The sequence below is a fragment of the Monodelphis domestica genome, chromosome 3, assembly GCF_027887165.1.
Source record: "Monodelphis domestica isolate mMonDom1 chromosome 3, mMonDom1.pri, whole genome shotgun sequence".
In the NCBI taxonomy this organism is placed as follows: Eukaryota; Metazoa; Chordata; class Mammalia; order Didelphimorphia; family Didelphidae; genus Monodelphis; species Monodelphis domestica.
In genome coordinates this window covers 400,007,459-400,021,471 of record NC_077229.1, presented here as the reverse complement: position 1 = coordinate 400,021,471, position 14,013 = coordinate 400,007,459, and the positions used below count along the sequence as shown (strand labels likewise).

General features: G+C 37.2%; 1 protein-coding gene across 4 annotated transcripts in view; it reads right to left on the bottom strand.

The window, feature by feature from the left end:
• The window catches only part of SLC9A3 (solute carrier family 9 member A3), a 133,029-nt gene that overhangs the window by 117,239 nt on the left and 1,777 nt on the right, over positions 1 to 14,013 (bottom strand). The window lies entirely within an intron of this gene.

The following is a 14,013-nucleotide window of genomic DNA, read 5'->3' as shown; positions in this document are numbered from 1 at the left end:
TCTGTTTTCTACCCCAGACAACCAGATGGGACTAAAAGACTTAGACTTGTCATGGTTTATGCAAATGTATATCTACTACTCTATTTTTTTAAAAAATTCTTACCTTCTATCTTATAATCAATATTAAATATTGGTTCCAAGGCAAAGAGCAGTAAGGGCTATCCAAATAGGGTTAAGTGACTTCCTCAGGGTCACATGGCTAGGAAGTATCTGAGGTCACATTTGAACCCAGAACCTCTAGTTTCTAGGCTTGGGTCTCCATCCACTAAGTCACCTACTTGCCCCTATTTACTGCTCTTTGTAGCATAAAAGAATAATAGCATTGGAAGGTGAGGAGGACCTTGGCTGAGTGGTTAGGGCTATTCCCTCATATCAGCTGGAAGGAGAAATTTGACATTTTATTGGCCTTTAAACTTCAGGGGTGTGGGTTTGTCTGGGCATGGGGGAACTGTGGGAGCCCTGCATGTACAGAAATTGTAGCAATGTATTTGGTTTTTTTTCTCTTCTTTCCCTTATGTGGTTATAAGAACTATACAGGGTTGGGATTGGAGCTGCTGTATAAGGGAACTCTCAGGTAAGGAAATCTCCAATCCATGTAGATTGATCAATACCTTCTCCATAACCTAGATTTTCTTGGACCACTGAGAAATTCAGTGATTTGCCAAGGTCCTATAGCCCTGGGAAAGATTTAAGCCTATGGAATCCTGGCTTCAGGTTCAGCTCTCTTCCCATTATGGCCTGTTGCAAAACTATATACAGTTTTTAAAAAGCAATCATTCTCTATTGGTTCAAGACAATTCGTTTCAACCAACAATTATTAAGCATTTACTATGTGACAAGCACAATGTACTAGATGTCGTGATTTCAAATTACAAAATAAAGCAAGTCCTGCCTTTAGGGAACTTATATTCTAGAAGGGGGAGGGAATAACACATACACAAGTAAGAAAACAAAACAATTTTGGTCAGAGAAGACCACTTCCTTTGGGGGGAATCAGGAATGGATTTGTTTAGAGGGTGAAACTTGAGCTGAACCTAAAAGGGACTCCAAACGTCAAGAGGATATAGTGGTGGTGCATTCCAGTTAGGAGGGATAACCGGTGCAAAGGGAGGTGGAGTGTTATGGACAGAACTATGGCAAGGACAGTTACGCATGCCAGCATGTCAAAGATGTAAGAAGTAGGAAGAAGAAAGAAGTTTGTAAAAATAGCATACAAAAAATAAATAGAGTGCTTTAAGCATCAGAGATGTTTGCATCATATCATAGAGGCAATGGGAAACCAGTGCATCTCATCCTTGTTGCATTTTGGGACTCTGAATCTGTCTAAAGAGTTCAAATTCTGTATTCTGCCTGCAGGACATCATCTGGCATTTGCTATAACCATCATTAAGGCAGAGATAATCCCACATCAAAAGGGGAACTAACTGCCAGAAGATCCATTAATAAGGTCTTGAGATGGATGGCAAGAAGCTTCCTATTCATGGGTTAGAAACAGTGGCCAGGAGGGTCCTTTGTATCCTACCTGTGTCTCCAGGGGATGGTCTAGCAGCTCAAATGACTTTGACATTCCAGACTAGAAAAACTACAGCAGATGTGGAGGGATGGCTCATTTCCCTTTCCCTTCCTATCCTTACAGTGTTCCATGTAGAAGGTTCCTTACTCCTCCAGCCTCTACCTGGGGCCCTGGGAGAAAGAGCAGACAGCACATTCCAGGGGTAGGGGCTTAGGCTCAAGGATAGCATCTACACTCATGCACACACACACATATTTAGTTCTAGAATGCAACTATATGGTATATGTGTGTATTCATATTTCTGGACTCCCACCTGCTTTCCTTCCTCCTACATACACACACACACCAATACACTAAATCATGAAAATGCTAGAGTATTTCTAGTTCCTAGTTCACAGAGAACATCATTCTCAGAGACATAATGTAAGCTCATTACATTTCTGTCTATCATTTCTCCTAAATGGAGCTAAACATGGCTTCCAAATTAAAAAGGGAGTCAAAGCCCCTCCTAAATAGTCCCCTTATTTTGTGTTACATCTTTTCCCAGTGCTACTAAAATATCATCTGGCTTCAAAAAGTCTAAAGCCTCTAAGCTTGGATCTAGAAGTAAAATGGAACCAATGGGTGAGGATAATACAACCCCTCCCATCTCTTCCAGGCAAGACATACAGTTTATAAAGTTATTAAGGAGAAATCTATTATTGATATATTGATAAAAACACTTTAAGGTTGGCAAAGCACTTTATAAAGAGCTCATTTGATCCTCACAACAACCCTGGAAGGTAAGTGCTATAATCATCCCCATTTTACAGATGAGGAAACTGAGCCAGAGGCTAAGTGACCTTGTTTATTGCAGCTAATAAATGTCTAAGGTTAGATTTTTACTCTAGGTTCAGTGCTTTACCTCCTGTATCACCAAGCTGTCACTGATATAAGAAATGGCAAGTACATAATTAATACAACTGACATCTACTAAAATCTAGTTTTAATATATGCCTTTGGAACTGTAAAGTGGACTAGTACATATTTCACTAACATACAAACAAAACACCATAACACATGAAGGAACCTGGGGCCAGGTACTGCCCCAAGGCAACTACCAAAAAATAAACACATCTTAACTAAAAAGGAAGAAGAGGATTGTTAGACATTCTCAGGGACATGTTAACATTGAGATACATCTGAAACAAGCTGACTTTTACCATTTCATTGCACAGTAGTAAAAGCTATTAACAGGTACACAATATTACATTTTTAGATATAACTCAAACTGGTTTAATTCTCTCTGGAGCCAATGAAATGGCAAAGATCCTACAATGGAATTCAAAGGCCCTTCTTAGGTGCTCTCTTCATGTCCTGGGCCAACTGTACATTGACAAAGAAGTGCCAAGAAGATGGCCAAGACATTTGGATTTGTCTATGGAAGCAGAAGAGTTTATAGTGGCAATTCAGGACCATGTTAATGCCACAAGAAATAACAAGAAAAGACATGATTAAGAAGCTTACACTTAGTGATCAATGCAGCCTTTGGATGGAAATGGCAGAAACAATAAAACAAATCACTGTGGACTACAACAACTTTGCACCCTTCAAATCCCCAGCACAACATGATCTAGTGGCTAAAATTATATGTCAATTATTTGCTAACTTTCATGGAAGAACAGACAAATGCTACTACAGACTAGAAATGCAGTCCTCCAAATATTCTTGAGAAATAAAAACAATAAATTGTACTAAACTGAGACTTTTCACAGACCAACTCTTTTCCACAATTACCCAAACACAATACTGTTCCATAAAAACTTTAGAACATTTCAAAAGATTTCGTGGTGGCAAATATTCATAATTCCCAAACTGTTTGGGATGAAAAAATCTTCAAAATGTAGAGACCAAGCAGAAGAAATCAAAGTCATAAAGAAACAGGATAAGGTACATATGTATACACAGTTTGCTGCTGGAGTTTGTGCCTTGTAATTGATGACATTGCAACACAAAAGACATTAGAACCTACATCTCAATACTTTTATTCTACAACAAAATGCAATTGTTTTATCCACTTGTACAATAACCTATAAAACATTGAATGTAAAAAAAACCCTATATAGCATGACAATGATTTGTTTTGCAGACTTTCTACCCACACTCTATTGAAAAGATGGGAGTAATGAATTTTCTAAAATAATAATAATGATAATACTTGTGTTTTGCAGCTCATGGTGAAGTAAAAATAAGAACAATGCCTATACTACTGAGTTCACAGAATTCTATAGATCAGGAACATAAAATGTTTTGTTAGGTTATAAGGCATCGTATAAATATCAGTTGTTTTTATCATTGTTGTACAATCATAGAAACTTCCAATCACTAAGAAATCTTGGAGACTGGGAGAGGCCCAATGTCAAATTATGTAAAACAAATGACTGCAATAAAAGCCTTGCATAATAATGATTTTTGAAGATATAAAATATAAAAAGTGGGAGAAGTAATGAGAGACCGGAGATGTACAAATGTCAACTCAGTGTTCTGAAAGAGTAAAAGAAAAGATCACAATAATTTTTTTTGAAATTGAATTCCTCCCCTCCCCCATCCTCACCTCAAGATCTAGAAATGATTAAACAGATGGTTTGTCGGCATTTAGAACAGGGAGAGGTGAAAATGCAGAATGTGTTCACTAAGAACAAATCACCAATTTCTTTTCCTGTTTGTATAGTGTTGTTAGATGGGTAGAGGAGAGAAGTCTATAAAATGTAAGCTCATTGAGGGCATGGAATAGTTTTTACTTTTATCTTTACATTAGTACTAAATTCTAATTTTAAATACTAAATTCTAAATAAATACTTTTATATATAATAATTACATGTGACATATGTAATTATAAATACTAAAGTAAATACTAAATAAAATTAAACACTAAATAAAAATTAAATACTAAATTCAGAGCAGTGACCAGCACAAATATTGTTTCTTTAAATCAACTACTGTATTTCCGAAAGGCACTTGACAAAGTCCTTAATGCTATCTGTGTGACAGGATGTGGGAGGAACATATGTTGTTTAATTATGGAGGTTTGTGGCTGGTTGAAGAATTGTATCAGAGTGTTGCTGAAAAGATTAATGTCAACCTCAAGGCAAATATCTCTTGGTGTACTCTGGGGCTCCGTCCTTGGCTATGGCATGTTCAATATTTTTATAATCAGCAATTGAAATGAAGATGAATGACATGCTTACTAAATTAGGTAGATGGCACAACACTTGTGTGGAAAGCAAGTATGTTAGAAAAAAAGAATCAAAATTCAAAATAATCTCAAAATACTTTGAAAAAAATTGGCCCAACCCCAAAATATTGAATATTGATAAATAGAAAGTCCTACACTTAGGTTCTAAAAACTGAACACAAGAATAATCAGCATTACTTTATATGAAGACGCCCTGGAGATTTTAGTTGACTATTACCTAAAGATGAGCTAACAGTGGGATGTGGCTGTTTTCAAAGTTAATGGAATTTTAGGCAGCAATAAATGTTGAGTATAGTGTGTCCAAATCGTGGGAGGTAATAATGGTCCAATTGTACACCGTGCTTGTCTAGAATCTTGTGTTCAGTTCTCTGAGTGCCACAACTTAAGAAGGACATTGATTACCTGGAGTGCCTCCAGAGCAGGGTGACCAGGGTAGAAAAGGGTCTACAAATCATGTTCTCTGATTCACATAGATGTTTCTGATGAAGATGCAGGTGGTTTTAACCGGAAAGAGAAAACCTAGTGGGGTCCATGAGAGCATCATCAACTATTTTAAGGTCTATTAAACTGAAAGAGGATACAAGTTACTCTTTGTGCCTCCAGAAGACAAAACTAGAACCAATAGATGGACATTTCAGGGGGATTGATTTTTATTCAACCAGGGGAAGAACTTTGCAATAAACTGAACTGCCCCCAAACTGGACAGAACATCTGATGATGACTCATAATGAAAACTTCCAGTTAGAGTCTAGATGACTGATTGTAAGCACTCCTGCTTTAGGTGAAAAGTTTTCCAAAGTTACATTTAAGTTAGATCCTTTCCAATTCAAAGACTATATGCATCCTTGATATTATTAACTTCATAGACACCTTGTGAGATAGTAGGGGATATCTTGTAATCAAAATTATTTTAGAATGAAGAAATCAAAGGCAGTTTCCTAACGTTCAGAAATGTCTCATAAGTGCCACCAAAAGGAATAAATGCAAAACTCCTGATTACTAGCCCAAGGCTAGGAAAATATTAATTCATCATTGACTCATCTGTAAAGACCTACTGATTATGTTCTACTGATCAATAACGGCACCTTTTGGCTTTGAGTGACCAAATCATGACACATCATGAATTAAAATGAATGAATGCAGTTATTAAACAAGTTGAGTTATTTTGATGTTCAATTTGGAATCTTTGATAAAACACTAAACCTCTGAAAGTGTCTCTTGCTTAGACAATAAGGCTACAACCATGTTTTTCAAATAGAGGGTACCCTGCTTCTCATAGGTGGGGCAAGTTTTGAATGCTTTAAGAACCGTATCCCTGGTTTATTACCCTATGTCATGTGTGAGGTAAGTAACATGGTGTGGTGGGGAGAGCACTGGATTTAGAGTAAGAGGACCTGAGTTTGAATCCTGACTGCTACTTATTTGTGTTATGACCTTGAAAAAGGGAATTAATCCCTTTTACAGAGATTGCTTCCTCATTTGTGAAATATAAATAATAATGGAACTACCTGCCTCATTGGACTATCCTGAGAATCAAAATTATATATGTATATCAAGTGCTACATAAATGACAGTCAGTATTGATCACTTTGGGCAGCCAGATGGTACAGTGACAGGACTGGAGTCAGTAAGACTCATCTTTCTGAGTAACCATCTGGCCTCAGACACTTGCTAGCTATATGACCCTGAGGAAGTCCCTTAACCCTGCTTGCCTCAGTTTCCTCATCTCTAAAATGATCTAGAGAAGCAAATGGCAAACCACTTGAGTATCTTTGCCAAGAAAACACCAAATAGGGCCAAGAAGAGTCAGACATGACTGAAATGACTAAGCAACAAAACTGGCTACTTCCTCCAAATCGTTTTGGGATGTTTTGAGTAAACCACTACTAATATTTGTGTGACTTTGGGGAAGTTGTTCTCTTTCACTGGGCCTCACTTTCTTTCATGGTAAAAATGAGGGAGTTGTGCTGGATGATCTCTAAAGTCTCTCCTAAATGTTAATTTGATTATTTTAGGCTTATTTAGTGTATGTGTTACAAAAGCAAGCAAGTATAAGATTTATTTATCATCTCTATTTATTTTCTTCCTTCTTCTGAACTTTGGAGAATTGTCACTCACTTTGATACCATCATATATTGCCTTATATATAGCACAGTGGATAGAATGATGGGCCTGGAGTCAGGAAGACTCATTTTCTTGAGTTCAATCCAGCCTCAGATACTGGGTGACCCTGGAAAAGTCACTTAACTCTGCTTTCGTTTCTTCATTAGTAAAATGAATTGGATAATGAAATGGTAAACCACATTGGCAGGAAAATCTGAAATGAGGTTCCAAAGAGTTGGACATGACTGGGAGTGACTGAAAAAGAACACTCTGGAGGACCTAACACAAGGCTAGATTCAGAATGAGTGATGCATTAAAATTATTTTAAAAAATACCACATGAAAGAAGATGTTTCTGTTGATGTGAATAAAACTTAATCCTATTGTTCTAGAAATAACTTCACTTAAATATTTCAAAAATGACCCTGCATAAGGCAGTCATTTTTGAGTAAATTCAACATGGAAATATTTTATGCAACAGTAATGAACGGCAACATTATCTTAAAACAGTCACTTTCTCTTGTTCAGTCATATCTGATTCTTTGTGACCCCTTTGAGGGTTTTCTTGGCAAATATACTGGAGTAGTTTTCAATTTCCTGTTCCAGCTCACTTTACAGATGAGGAAACCGAGGCAAAGAGGATTAAATGACGTACCTGGGGTCTGATAAGTGACTGAGGTTAGATTTGAACTCAGAAAGATGTCTTCCTGACTCCAGATTCAACACTCCATCCACTGTATCACCTAACTGCCCAGTAGATGATTGGATGCTAAATCTTTATGGTAAAGCCAAGATTTCACTCATGCTTAGTATCCAATATTTCTGTTAGACTGTCTTTCTATTGCTTCTAGGATTTAAAACATACACTCTATAGCCTGGCATTTAAAGCCCTTCAAGGTCTGGCTCCAGCCTACCTATCCAGTCAAATTTCATATTACTTCCCTTTGCCCAGATTCCATATTTTAGACACATTGATCTGCTTGTTATTCTCTGAACTTGGAATTCCATTTCTGTCTCCTTGCCTCTCTTGGCATAGGCTGTCCTCCATGCCTAGAATGTACTCCCTTTTCCCTTTTCCCCTCTTGGCATCCCATATTTCCTTCAAGGCTTAGCTCAGGCACTTTTTTTTTAATCTTACCTTCTAAGTATAGATTCCAGGGCAGCAGTGCAGTAAGGGCTAAGCCACTGAAGCTAAGTGGCTTGCTCAGAGTCACACATCTAGGACTTATCTGAGGTCACATTTGAACCCAGGACCTCCCTTCTCCAGGCTCTCTATTCACCCAACCACCTAGCTTCCCCCTCTTTTGTGATCTTTTAATTTCTCGTGTTCTTGGAAACAAAAATATAAAGAATATATTTATGTATCTGGAATAAACATTGTAAAGAAAGTAAGTGGATTTAGGTCTTGAGTACTAGCTTGACCTAGGCATTGGAGTAAAAAAAGGATTTTCTTCTCATTTTAGTTGTTCAGTTATTTTTCAGATGTGTCCCACTCATAGTGACCCCATTTGGGTTTTCCTTGGCAAAGACACTGGACTAGTTTATCATTTCCTTCTCCAGTTCATTTTATGGATAAAGAAATTGAGACAAAGAGTTAAGTGACTTGCCCAAGGCACACAGCTAATAAGTGTTTGAGGCTAGACTTGAACTCAAGATGAACAAGACTATGAACTCAGTTCATAGTAACCCAATTAAACACAGTTTGTAAACTTGTGAGTTGGGTAACTTCCTTCTCTGTAAAGAATTTGAATAACTTGTGAAACGTTTCTGAAAAAAAAATCAAGGAAATTGGAGATGTGCTTGACTGTTTTAGCAGAAAGGATGGGTCAATTTAGTGAATGGTGTTGAGAACTGATAGGGTCAGTTTAAAGGTAATTGGGAGAAGTATTCTTTAGTAGGATAATTGAACTGGGCTACATATTGCCAGGCAAATAATCCAGCCAAATGTTTAATTTTTAGAGAGCTTTGGGAACTTGGGAAAGGCAATTAACTTCTCCTCCTATAAAATGCAGATGTAAGATGAAATGACTTCCAAGGCATTTCTAGCCTTTACATTTTCTGATTCTTTCATTATTCAGTAGATTAGAATTAAAGAAAACTCTTATGGTATAGGATCTACTTACTGTACAGTAGAAGAGTCAAATTTATCATAGTAAAAATTCCTGAGTACTGCTAACCAGATAAAATGTACCTGGGAAATGTTTAATAAAATAATACAAATACAATATAACATAATGGTAATTTGTGGTTTTCCAAGTCAATATGTGGCCCATGGAAATCCATTTCATTTGAATTTGACACTACTATTGTTCAGTATTTTAAATCAGATAAATAAAACACTGGCATTCTTTTAAAATGTATTAAATTGTGAGGTGGGATTTAGAAAAGTTAAAAATCCTTTTTATCCTTCGGATAAAAAGCACTCCCTATTGGAACCAGACTGATCTTATGACTTCAACAGAATTCCCATCCTGAAATTGAATCCATTATGGTTAAGAATATTGATAATCTGGAGATGGTGAATCAGTTCCTTGATACTATGACTAGGATCAGTTGAAGAAAATGAAAATGTTTAGCCTAGGGAAGAGAAACAGAGTGAGGAGGGGGAGAGCATGATCGCACTCTTCAAGCAACTGAAGCTCTATTATATAGAAGGTCAAAACTTAACTCTTTGGTTCCATATGACAGAACTAAGCAATTTGTAGGGATTCATATTTGGATTTGATATGAAAAACAACCTCTCCTCCCCCTCCCCCCATTCAGAATCAGTGAATTAACCTCAAAGTAGAATCAATTGCTTCAGGATATAGTAGGGTCTCCCTCATTAAAGATCTATGAGAAAAAGACGATCATTCCTTAGAGGTAATGAAGAAGACATTCTTGTTTAGGCATAGGTTAGACAAGATGGCCAAAGGTCCCATCCATTTCAATGGGATTTCAAATGAATGTAGAATCAAAGTAAATGTATATGAGCAACATAGTGTCTATAAGAAAATGCTGAAAGACTGCCCACTCAGGGCGAGAGTTCTGTATGGGGTAGCAGACTGCATTCTCTAGAGAGAATGATTGGAAAGCTGAACAAATACTATACATATCCTTGTGCTTTCATGATGTTTAAGACAAAGTCTTGCATACAGAAGATACTTATTAAATGTTCATTAAAACTGAATTGCGGATTCTTCGCTGAGGAAGTCAGATTAGGTCAAGGCCAAGATATTTTCCTAAAACTCTTTGATTCTGTGAGGTGTCTAGGATGAAAAAGTTTGAGGTGTCTAAAACATTTGTATCTAAATCAGGTGGCTCAGTGGATGGCCAAGCCTTGAGACAGAAGGTCCTGGGTTCAAATCCCTGACTTCAGATATTTCCTAGCCATATTACTTTGGGCAAGTCATTTAACCCCGATTATCTAATCCTTGCCACTCTTCTGCTTTGGAATGGATATTTAGTACCCATCCTAAGATAGAAGGTAAGGGTTTTTTCTTTAATTTAGAAGAGATCTTATCATTTTTGCATATTTTATTCTGTCAACAGAAGGCCATATTTTAAATGAGTCTTGAGAGTTCTTTCACATTCCCTTGTTTTTACCTCTGATCCCTAGACCACTCATACTTTTGTAATTCATCTTCAGTTTATGGGTTCCAGTTTATATTTCTCTTTGCTTCTATCAGTCTTTCTGAATCTGAATCCTTTATTCCTAACTCCCATCCATTCTTTACTTTTCTTTTTATGCAATTTCCAATTAAAAACAATTTACTCCCAGAATATCTTCTTTGACCATTCACTCATTGAAGATCTCACTCAAATGTTGAAGACAAACAATTTAGTCACCTTAACCAACCAACATGCAAACAATCTTCTAGTTCTCTCAGAAAGCATTCTTTTTTTATACATACATCAATTATATGTATCATATGCTTTATTTAAAAGATCCTGAAAGGGCAACACTAAAGGCTTCCAATAGATATGTAATCTCACCAATAAGTGCCAATTGCTGCTTATTCGTTACCTCTCATACAGTGCAGCATTTAGCTACTTGGCCTCATAAATCCTTTAGAGAGGGGTCCGCCCATCAACATGCTGGGAGTCGTCTCAATCTCTTTGACATTCTGAAGGTACTCCATAATCCCCAACTGGATTGATTATGAAATTGACAAGACTTGTGGGCATATCATCTATATAGCCTTTTCTCTTCACAAAATTATTTATACCAGAAACAAAACAGTTATAAGCCTACATTAGGGCTCGAAATCTGGGAAATGGAAATAGTTTCATATAATGGAATTGTCATGTGAAATTGTTTAAACAGAATTTCATCTGTATTTCTAGAGAACCTTCTCCCTGATTTGATAGTGATCTCTTTCTGCTCTGGGTTAATCATATCAGGGAGAGCGGATAAGTATTTGGTCCTTGGTGACCTAGGACAGAGTATTTTTTACAGAAGTCTTTAGGGAGTCTTTCCAAGACAGCCAAATTGATGTAGACATGAGGGCTGCTCCACTCTAAATGATTACCTCAGCTCACTAAAATCAGAGAAAAATATTTTCTAGGTTATACAAGCTTCCTCAATATAGGTAGTGCTCTAAAGTTACAATGCAGATTCATTACATTAGGTCCTTCAATTCTCACAACCATCTTCCAAGGCAGGTAGTACACGTATCATTTTCCTCCTCATTTTAGAAATGAGGAAATTTAGGCTTTAAGAGAAAATGAGTTCAAAAAGGTTAAACAACTAGGACTGTTGGAGCTGTCATGCAAAACCTGCAAAGTGCAGGTGGTAGAGAGAGAACTTTATTCAAAAGGGCTTAGCAAGGAAAAGGGTGCCTCTCTCCCTCCCTCCCTCTCTCTCTTCCTCTCTCTGTCTCTGTCTCTCTGTCTATCTCAAACCCTTACGTTCTATCTTAGAATTGATTCTAAGTATCAGTTCTAAGGCAGAAGAGCAATAATGGCTAGGCATTGGAGTTAAGGGACTTGCCCAGAGTCACACATCTAGGAACTGTCTGAGACCAAATTTGGACCCAGGACCTTCCATTCCCAGGCCTGACTCACTGAGACACCTAGCTGCCCCCAGTGAGCTGACATTTATACAAACCATGTTATTTTGTGAAACACAGCATGGTATAGTGGGCTTGGAGTAAAGAAGGATGGTCCAATCTTGCCCTTGGATACCTATAAGCTATGGGACTCTCTGAGTATCAGTTTCCTCATCTGTAAAATGGGCATATTAGACTGAGCGGCTTCTCAGGTTTTTTCCAGCTCTAAATCTATGTTCATCTACTGTTTTTCTCCTAAAAAGTTCCAAGTATCCCACTTGAAAGTATTATAACACTTTAATGTTTGCAGAGTATTTTACAAGTATCTCATTTTATCCTCACAACAACCATGGTTGGTAGGTGCTAGTATCATCTTCAATTTGTTGTTGTTTAATCATTTTTCAGTTGTGTAATGATCCCATTCTGGGGTTTTCTTGGCAAAAATACTGTAGTGGTTTGCCATTTCCTTCTCCAACTTATTTTACCATCAAGGAACTGAGGCAAACAGGGTTAAATGACTTGCCCAGGGTCACACAGTTAAGTATCTGTGGATGTATTGGAATATAATTCTTCTTGACTCCAAGCCTGGCACTCTATCCACCATGCCACCTAGCTGTTCCAATTCCTGCACTCTATCCCCTGTGCCACCTAGCTGCCTCTTCCATCCAGTTTCTGATCTACTCATAAATTAGATCCCCTTCGAAGACTTTCAATGTTGTAGCATGTTAAAGGGATAGGAAAATTAAAAAGATCATACCAGAGCCCAAATGTCTTCTTTTCACTGATATAGGGGACTTACTGGTGTAGGGACTCTAGTCTAGTGTGTAATTTCCTAGAATGTTGCCAAGGGGGCACCAAGAGGTTCATTGATTTGGTCAGGCTAGTAAGTGTCTGAGGGAGGACTTGAACCTAGACCTTCCTGGATCCATGACTAGGCTTTTATCATTTATCTATCAGGCTATGTCTCAAAACAATTTAATATGAAGTTGATGTTTAATCTGTATCCTTCCTTTTCTGGTACCGGTGAGGATGCAAAAAAAAAAAAATGAGTTGGAGTGCTTTATGCTTTCAGGTATTTACCTTTCTTTTTGAACAGGGATTGTATCAGTGATTTCACTGATGCAGAGAATTCCTAATTAGAAAACACTCTTACCAGATCAAGTTAGTACCTTTTCTTCAATTTAGAGTCCTAAGAATTGCCTAGGGCACTCAGATAAATGACATGCCCAAAGCCATACTGCTAGTATATATTTAGAGTTGGAACATGAGTTCAAATCTTCCTGGTTTTGAGGCCACCTCTCATACCACACTATGTCCTCTTATTATTAGTTAACTGTTCAGTTGTAGCTACACAAATTACCTATTCCCCTTGCTCTGCTTTGGGATTGAAATCATTTGATAAAGATAGAGGTCAAATACTAAAAAGAAAGAGAATGAGGTTGTATCAAATGAGCCCATCTACCTGAAGGGAGCAGGATATACTTATATTAGACAGAAAAAAGTTCACTGCACAGAGCTGGGACAACAGGCCTGTCAAAGGATTGTTATGAACTAAAACATGACTTACAGGAAAAAGACACATTTATTAAAACTACTGAATTTTCTGTAGGCTAGCACTTGAGGAAAATTAACCTTCCTATCACCTTCCCTAGTAGTTAATTATCACCTTTGTTTTATTGAAAGGTGAGGCAGCTTTCTCAGAGGAATGAACAGACAGCTAATGAAGTTAGGGGGGGGGGAAAGAAAAGTATTACAGGAGAAAATGTCATAGCACACATGGTTTCCCCAATCACCTGCTTTGGTATCCTGAAGCAGAAATATCTCATAACTACTGATGGTCTAAGGAAATGAACTCAAATTTGAAAAAAAAAAAAACATTCAAGTTTTTAAACAAACAGGAACTTGTAGTAGAAAAAAAAAACTATAACTCTGAGAAAAGGGGGGAAAGTTGTCATAAACACCAAACATCTATAAGGAAGGCTTGGGAAAAAAGTTTTCTCTTTTACATATGATATCTTTTCTCCTGTTCTATTACTTTTGCTAATGCATAGGTTGTTGCCATTGAATCAGGATGAAATTTTTCAGTTTGCTGAGTAATTAAGGCTTAATGAGATTTCAGATCTATTGGAAATA